Raw genomic sequence first — 9,206 nt, 5'->3', positions numbered from 1 at the left:
CCAGGTCCAGTAAAAAGGATAGCTTTCTTGAGATCTAAGTCAGCAGTCACCTGCATTGTCTTGCCTCTGAGAGGGGGTGAGGACCTCCCAGGTCCTTGAGTCTCTAGTGCATTTTTCCGAAGGAAACAGTTTCTCTTCAGTTACTGAGGAAACACTGTGCCCTCTTAAAGTTGAAATTGGACCTGGAGCCACAAATCAGACTTGAGAGTGGGAGAGAAGGAAAATTAGTGACTGGCACAGTGCCTAAAATCTGGACTCCACCCACCTTCTAGTTTTAGGATGAGGGTGTCATCTGTCTAAATGAGGCAGTTTCGGGCCTCCCCGGTGGCACAGCAGTTGAGCGCTGGGTTGCGAAGCTGCCCACGGCCTCTGCGGCGCCGGTTCGATCCCCGGCTGCTCCCCGGCCACCAGAGGAGGGTCCCACATGGCGCGCAGACCTCTCCTGCCGCCCGCTGCTCCCCTCAGCAGTGTGCTTCGGTCCTTCTGCCTGCTCTGCTCCCTGCTCTGGCTCTGGTGAATTCTCTCACCCTCCCGCGCTTCTGACTGTACCCAGTGCATGTATAAACAAAACAAACAAACAAATAAATAAATAAAACATGCCTCTATAAAAAAAACAAAACAAAAAAAAAAAACAACTGAAAAAAATAAATAAATAAATGAGGCAGTTTCCTGACCCCTAGAGTGGTTTTTTTTTTTTTTTGAGATACCATATACATCAAATCCACCCTTAAGCCCCTAAGAATTTTCCTCCCAGAGGTTCCCCCTTCTTAACTTCCCTGCCACCATCCCCCACCAACTCAGCCATCCCAGAGGGAGAGGAAAGCAGAGAGGAGCAAGTTTCCCCAGAATAGCAATTCTTCAGTGTTGGGATCAATAAACCCGTTTGCTTAAAAGGAACCAGATGATTTCATCCTTGTAATTACAAGTTTGACGTTTGCAAATCTTGCCCAGGCTCCAAATGAGCCTGTTTGTCATAGGAGGCTGAGGGGTTTGTCTGGGTGCCTGGGGATGGAGACCGGGCCTCATGTGGTGGGAAGAGGGCCAGGCTGGGGTCAGGAGACCTGGATCATCAGCAGGGAGGGCTGCTGAACTGCTCTCCTTCCTTTCCCTGACTCTCCAAGTCTTGGTGGGTGATGGGAAGCAGATTAAGCCAGGGAACTAGAGAATGGCAGTGGTGAGCTCTAACCGCATGATGCCCTCCAGCTTGAGACCCCTCCCCCAAGTCTCTGATTTGCCTTGGCAAAGGCCCTGAGTGCAGCATTCATGACCCCTCACAATCACTACTTTCCTTTCCAACCCCAGCTCCTATCGTTTTCCCCCCATGGCACCCTGCAATCCAGCCACACTGGCCTGCTCACAGCCTCACATGTCGCAGCGCCTTTGCTCTAACTGTTCCCACCACCTAGTGTAAATTCTTCCCTTTCTCTCCTGGGAAGAGAAATATACTTTCTCTTTAAAAATGAGTTCAATATGACCATCGATTGCACTCTAATAGAATCACCTCATTCTATTATTTGAGTGCATATGATGAGCCAGAGATAATCAGCGTACCTAGGACTTAGCAGCACCCTGGGTTTTGGTTCTGGAGGATTTGGCTCCCTGCAGCTTTTGTGTGTATTTTACTGCTGTGCAGCCTTTATAAGGGTATCTTTTGCCCCACTGTTAATTTTGTTTAATTATTCAAAATTGGTGCATATTTTTAGTAGAAAATTTAGGAAACATAGGAAGAGAGTCCCACTACCTCAAAACAATCTGCTAACATTTCAGTGTATTTCTTTGACTTATTTCTTTTTTTAAAAAAAGATTTATTTGGGCCTCCCCGGTGGCGCAGCGGTTGAGCGCTGGGCGCGGCCTCTGCGGCGCCGGTTCGATCCACGGCTGCTCCCCGGCCACCGGAGGAGGGTCCCACATGGCGCGCAGACCTCTCCTGCCGCCCGCTGCTCCCCTCAGCAGTGTACTTCGGTCCTTCTGCCTGCTCTGCTCCCCGCTCTGGCTCTGGTGAATTCTCTCACCCTCCCGCGCTTCTGACTGTACCCAGTGCATGTATAAAACAAAAAAAAAAACAAAACAAACAAATAAATAAATAAAACATGCCTCTATTAAAAAAAATACATATATAAAAAAAAGATTTATTTATTTATGCATAGAGGAAATGGGGTAGAGGCCAGAGGTGTGGGGGGTAAGAGGATTCACCAGAGAGATTGGGGAACAGAACAGATAGACTGACTGAAAAACACTGCTGAGGGGAGCAGCAGGAGAGGCAGGAGAGCTACCCACATCTGTTGCGCCATGTGGGTAGCTCCCTGGCCGGCCAGGGGATCGAACTCGTGCTGCAGAGTCTGGGGATAGCTTCACAGTGCTGTACTTAACCCCTTGCGCCACCAGGGATGCCCTTCTTTGACTTCTTTCCATCCACATTTCTTTGCATAGTGATGACATTCGATACGCTCTGTATACAGTTTTGAGTGTTCCTTCATCACCTCATCCTATAGCATAAATATTCCCCCCATGTTATCATATAAAACTCATAATGGCATCCTGGCCAAGCTCTCTACTGTTGGGTATTTATTTAGGTTGTTTTCTTCTATTTGCTGTTTTAAAATAAGGCTTCTAAGAACATTATGATGTTTAAAGCTTTTGCATAAAAGTTTTGCATGGTATTTTTAGGATCAATTTCCAGAAATAGAACCACTATTTCAAAAGGTATGGACATTTTAAGGTACCTGATACCTGTTGCCAAATTTCTCTTTGGCGCTGCCTTTCTTGTTGAGTCTTAAAAAATCTCTCCTCCCCCATTCCACTTCTCAGTGTCTCAGACACAGGAAACGCCTACCAAGAATAAACCAAGACCTGCAGATAGAGATCAATGGATCAATAAAGGAGGTTGAATAATTCAACACTCACTTCTGGCTCATTTATCGACTCTTGAATCCAAATGCATCCTTTTATCTTCTCTCATTTTGTCTCCCTGCCGATGATACCTTGACACCCTGCCCTGTTCTTGGATTCTTTCCCTATTTTCCCAAGCTCTAAACCATCCTGGCAGACAGGGTTCCCTATCACGTTGCAATATTGCTTTGAAAATAGGCAGAAAGAATTATTAGCCCCTGGTCACCTCCCTGGCCTGCCTTCTCCCCAGGAACACAGGAGAGATGATTTAGTAAAGCAAAGTTCTCCGCTTTTAGGTGACTTCTGAGTGAATGAGTAAGAGAGGTTCAGCTTTAGACTGTTCCAGCCCTGGCTAAATTTCTGTCTGGTTTGCCTCTTGCCCATTTCTTAGGCAAACAAATGCATTCTCTTTCATGAAGTGGGCATTCAGAGGCCTCTGAAAAGTTCTCAGCTATGCTGGGCAGAATCTCCTCACCACTGCCTGCCCTGCAGAGTGGACCCAGCCTCCTCAAATGTACCTCACAGGCTTGGCAGCTTACCTAGTTCCTTGTGCTAACTTCATCTGGCTCCTGCCCACGGAAGAACTTGTGACCCCAGTGAATGGGAATGACCCCAGTCCCTTCAGGGGCTCCCGAGCCAGAGGGTTATCTGTGGGTCACTCTTCCTTCCTGGGTAGCTCACGTCCAGTGACTGATCGAGATGGGAGTATGAAGGCCCAATAGGACAAGGCTGATGGACCATGTTAGCACCAGAGCTCCGTATGGAATCAGCTGAAGCTGTTGCTGAATCTGCAGTGGAACTTGGTTTCTCCCTCTATCCAATTCTGCTCCCTTCCTCTCCATCAACAGGTTTGATCCCAAGGGTACTCCTTAACAAACATCCTGCAAGCAAGACTCTTAGAGAACTTAACCTGTAACAGTGACAGAAAATTATTCCCAAGAGAGCTTTGTTTAGTGCTATCTCTCGTACTCTCTGGGCCTGTTCTGAGCACGATCCTGCCCAACGAGATACTGTGGGAAAGCCGACCATAAACCTTTAAAGGTTTTGTTAGGTTAGGTTTTAAAAACTTTAAAAATTGTTTTGGAAGAGATAGGAGCCATTTGGGGACAGTAGTTGTTATCTGGTATGAAGCTGTCTTGCCTCATTTGTAAAATATGGACACTATTTAACATTTGCTTTATTAGAACAAAACAATTTCCCAAACACTCTCACTGGACTCTCTCAAATTCCTACAAGGTGAGAGGGAAAGGAGTTACTGTCCAATTTCGCAGCTCAGGAAACGGAGACACAGAACAAGTAACTAACTCATTCAAGACACAGAAGAAGTAACTAACTCGTGTCAGCCCAAGGAGAGCTCCCAGGGGAGCAGAAGTGCCCTGAAGTGGAAGAAATTCACTCCTCCCATTCTTTGTTAGAGCAACCTGATGTCAGAGAGCTTCAGTGACTTACCTGAGATCCCAGAGCTAGCTGGTGTCTGTTTTCTAATCTATAAATTGAGGACAAAGACTTTGCCTTATATGTATCAGGGCTGTTTTGGTTTGAAGTATCTAAATGCCAATTAAAACTATCTTGTACAAGAAAGGAAATGTATTAGCTCATTTAACTGAGACATCTAGGTGTATAAATGACTTCAGTCATAGCTGGATCCAGGTGTTTTGGCACTGCAGCAGAAATCTCTCTCTCTCTCTTTCTCTCTCTAGGTTCTGTTTTTCTCTTTTAGGCTTATTTTCACCCTAAAGTGAGGAGAACTGCTTTTTCCTGAGATTCCCAGAAAAAGCTTGGGCTTGTCTTGAATAGGCCAAGTTCAGGTTACCTGCTCATCCCTGAATTATGATCACTGTGAGTAGCTGTGGACGGGGTGATGTCACAGGGAAAAGGTGGGTGTACAGGGCTGACGAAAACAACAGACGGTACTTGGGTTAGTGTCTGGCCCAAAGCGATCTAAGATCTCAGGGAATGGTGGTTATGGCTACCGAAGATCCTTTTTAGCTCGAAATTCTAGGGTTTATTCAGCTGTATGCTTTGATACAAATCCACCTTAAATGCTGACAGTCAAGGGGAGCTCTGAGTAACAACCTGAATTCACACACGTTCTAGTCAAAATGCCATAAAATGAGCTGAGAGGGCCTGAAAAAAAGAACCTGGTCAAGTGAGGCGAGGGGGTTAGTTAGCCCTCCGAAGGCAGAGGTGTACTCTGGCCTGCCTCCATTTGTAGCTCAGCCAAGGACAATGGCAATTCAGGAACGGGGTGTTGCCCTGGACGAGATTCCCTGAGGCTCTAAGTTACATCCATAGCCCCTTCAAAGGATCTTGCTTCTCTTAGCATCAAATGAGCTGGCTGGCTGGGACATGGATTAATTCTGGGAGCTGAAGGCAGCCATGGGCTGGCTAGAAGGGGCTGCAAAGACTGCCCAATGGGGAGCTTTGGGTGAGGTGGGGCCAAACAATGGCCCCATCTTCTGGAGCTTTCTCTGAGACATGTGAGGTATGAGTGTGTGTGTGTAGGTGCCCAAAGGAGGCAGGGCTTGGAGGTCAGGTTATATCCAGGAATTCATTCACACTGTAAGCCAGATTAAGTCATGCCCCATGGAGGTGTGTGCTACACCAGCTCTCTGCCTGTCATACCTGGGCACTGTGGGTGGGAAGTGCTTGATGCCTAGGAAAATGAGCCTCACATTCAGGCTGTTTCCCTGCTTTCACATTAGACTCCCAACTACTAGGGGTGTTTTGGGGATGGTTGCATCCTCGCTCTTTGAAAAATTACTATTTTCCCACATGTACTGACTATTGTAGATATATAGGTCACCAAGAAGCCAGGCGAGGTCAGGATTCTACCCGGCAGGAAGGATTAGAGAGGTCAATGAGTATCCAGGATCACACAGCAGAAGGAAGGGCTGTGTTAAAGATCAAGGCCCCTGCCCATCAGCAGCCTGTGCTGGCACTACAGAATCCCATGATTCAGGAACAGCAAATTGATGGCGGTGCCTCCACCAAGGCTAAGAAGCGCCAGCGTTTTAGAATCTTGGATCTGGGCTCTTCGGGAGGCCCTGAAGGCTACCAGTCCTTCCCCCAGTCAGAAGAGCTGCTCCTTAGGCAGGAGACATGAATCAGCAGCAGGCGCCTCTGCCAGCTTTTGATGAATTTTCCTGCCACTGGTACTAATTTCCTGAAAGGCTTTTCTTCCACCTTAAGGCTCTCCTAAAGGGTTCTTGCGCCTTCACTGTCAGAGATCCATTATGATCACCAATGACGCCTTGCTGGGGTTACCAGCATGTTCCTCCACAGAGCCTGTGGCTGAAAGGGCTAGGAGTAGACAGGAGATCGGGGGCACAGCTGGAGTAGCGCTTGACCACAGAGATTGTTCCCAGGGCACAGATGATGACAACCAGGCCCAGAGAGGAAAGTAGCTTATCTGAGGACACACACAGACCAAGGGGCCAGGGAGAAACACACAGCTCCCAAAATCTGCCCAAAAGAAGCATGCCGAACTCTGCTTTGTGAGGGCATCTAATCCTAGCCTCAGTTTTCAGGACTCAAATGGGCTTCCCTCCCTTCAGATTTACTTCAAAACAAATAGACCCAAGCCTAACCACTCGTGGCCATGGAGTTATTGCTATAGTTTTAAAGGAACCCACTGGGGGGGTGTGCTGCACCAGCTTTCTCTGCCTGCCACCGTGCCCAGAAGAGTCCTGCTTCTCTCAGCATCAGATGATCTGGCTGGCTGGCACCTGGATTCTGGGAGCTGAGGGCAGCCGTGGGTGGACACTAGACAGTGGCTCCATCAGAGCCCTCTCTGAGACATGTGTGCAGGGCATGGACTCAGATTATAGGGACAGAGGCACTCACAGGGAAACAGAAGAGAAATATTGGGTAGCAGATCTCTTTGATCAGCCTCCTTGATGGACCTTCCTTCTGAGCCTTCCCCTGCTGCTTTTCCCTTCTAGAAACTTCAGCTTTATCCAGGGTGTGTCCTGGGCGTAGATCCAGGGCCCTACTACAGGGTATCAGGCTTGGCCTGGAAGGGGGGGGTCACTTGAGGAAGGGGAAGCCTTAAAGTGTTGGAACCTGTCCACCACTGCTCCCTCTTCCAGCCCCTTTTCCTGTACCTGATGTCTTCCTTCCTGGACCTCGGAGCTATAATTAGCTTGGGGGAGCCCGCCACGTCCCTGGAACTTCTACCCAGGCAGCCTGTAGACTCCTGCAGGGCAGGGCAGATGCTCAGGTCTCCTGAAGCCTCCAGGTGTGTGAGGCAGGCTGTGCAGGGCAGCAACACAGGAGAGGAGGCCCTTGCAGGCACTCCTCAGTCATGAGGGCCTGTGTCCCTGCACCAAGCATCACCCTCCTGCCCATCTCTCTGCATCAAAGGCAAGGTTTGGCAGGGCTGAGGGCTTCTAAGGCCAGGCCCTGCCTGCTAGGGATACCAGCAGGGATCTGCTGTGGGGTAACTGCTCTGACCACCCCAGACCAAGACAGGCATGAAAGTCCCAAGGCCAGGAGGACCGTGAGGCTGCGGGAGCACATGGGAAGAGCGTGCTCCTGCGCTGCCGCGCCTGAGTCTTATGCCTGAGATTGGGGCCCCTCAGCAATGTGGGTTGTGGCCCTCATGCAGCAGGTGATGGCAGGCGTGGGGGGGTGGGTGAGTGCAGGAACCTGAACAGGGTAAGACTCCCCTCCCCCCATTCAGCTCACTCTCACTACCCAGCAGGGGCGGTGAGTTTCAGGCTTAGTATGCTGGTGTCCACTGGGGCCCTGGCCCTGTGCCAGGCTGCTGGATCCATCACGGCAGCTGGCTGAAGGCCCACGCGGTGTCCCTCGGGGCTCCTGGGCTGCAGCCGCCGTCAGCCAGGCGAGGAGAGCCGCGGCGGCCAGGCAGTGGCTGGCTGCGGGGCTGTGGTCAGCTCGGGCACTGTGGAGGGGCCACTTCTCCCGCACTAATTGGCCCTTCCCCAGCCGCCTTGCCGGGTAATTGCTGCTCCAGAGGCAGGGGCTGGGGGATTGTTAGGGGAGGAGAAGGGGCGCCGTTTGCATGGCGGGGAGTCAGGTTCAGACCGAATAGAGCCGCTGGGAGCTTTGTGCTGCCTCACACTAGTGGCGGCCTGGGCCACGGGGCAGAGCAGCCGCAGAAATGTCCTAGAGTTTTCACCAAGATCCAACCAGATCTGAAAACCGCTTTCTACTGGGTGGGGTCTGGCCGGGGGTTAGGAGAGAGGCAGGGTGGCCCCAGCGACAGGAAGGGAGGGAGGCGATACCCCAGTAGGCAGCCCTCCCCGCCGCTCCCACCCAGCAGGGCCGCCAGAGGTGGGCAGACAGAGAGTAGGGACCTTTCTGAGGAGATGGGAAAGGTGTGTGCGGGGTGGGCCGGGACTGTGGGAAGCAGGGACCAGCCACCCTGCAGGCGGACCACCAGCGTTCTTCCAGGCTGGAATTCCCAGAGAAAGTGCTAGGGTTTTCCTGAGTGTTCTTGATGACTCTCGCATCTCTCGCATCCTGGCTGAGCCCTGGCTCCTGCTCAGCTGGACGCCCTCTGATTTGGAAGATAGCCTCTGGGCTGGTATCCGTCTGGAGAAGGCTCCTACCTCAGACCTGTGTGAGAACCTGAGGAGGGGAGAACTGAAGGGCCCCTCAGAGGATGGACCAGCCTGGGATCAGGACCTGGACCTTACAGGAGGACCCCTGCAAGGACTGGGGTGAATCCAGCCCCGCTGGAACACACTCAGCACCCACTGAGTTCTACAGAGGTTGCCCGGACCACCTTCTAGGTGAGTGCGATGTTGTGTATATTTTACTACACACACACAAAACAAAAAACAAAAGACTCATGGGAAAGGCTAGAGTATGTCCAGGTTGAGTTGCAAGAGAGACCAGAGGGTGAGGAATGTGGATGCACCACCAAGACTAAGTCTGTGGACAAGTGAGCATACCCGAGGGGGTCCATGCGCTCATGAAGGAAAAAAGTGTATGGCAGCCCAGGCGACTTAGCTGCAGCTCCCGTGACAGAGTGTAACACAGAGGCTCGGCCCAGCAGGGAGTAGGCAGTGACACTCCTCCAAGGGCTCAAGTCAAGATGTTGTCCGCTTCACCCAGCCATTGGACAGGTAAAATTCAGGACACGTCTGCATGGTTTTATTGTGCACCATCCTGTGTCCAGGCTTGGAGAGGCCGTTGCGGAGATGAGTGTGGAGGGGGGAGAAGACCCTAAGCTCTCAAAGCTTCTCTCCATCTAACAAAGAATCTGCCCAAGGCCTCAGGCCAGTGTGAGGAGCCACGCGGTTGCGCAGAAGGCGGGGTAAAGGCTCAACTGGGTGCAGTGATAGGGG

This window comes from Talpa occidentalis, unplaced genomic scaffold, assembly GCF_014898055.3.
Source record: "Talpa occidentalis isolate TD23 unplaced genomic scaffold, MPIMG_talOcc4v2.1 talOcc4.17, whole genome shotgun sequence".
Classification (NCBI taxonomy): domain Eukaryota; kingdom Metazoa; phylum Chordata; class Mammalia; order Eulipotyphla; family Talpidae; genus Talpa; species Talpa occidentalis.
This window is presented reverse-complemented; position numbering follows the sequence as displayed.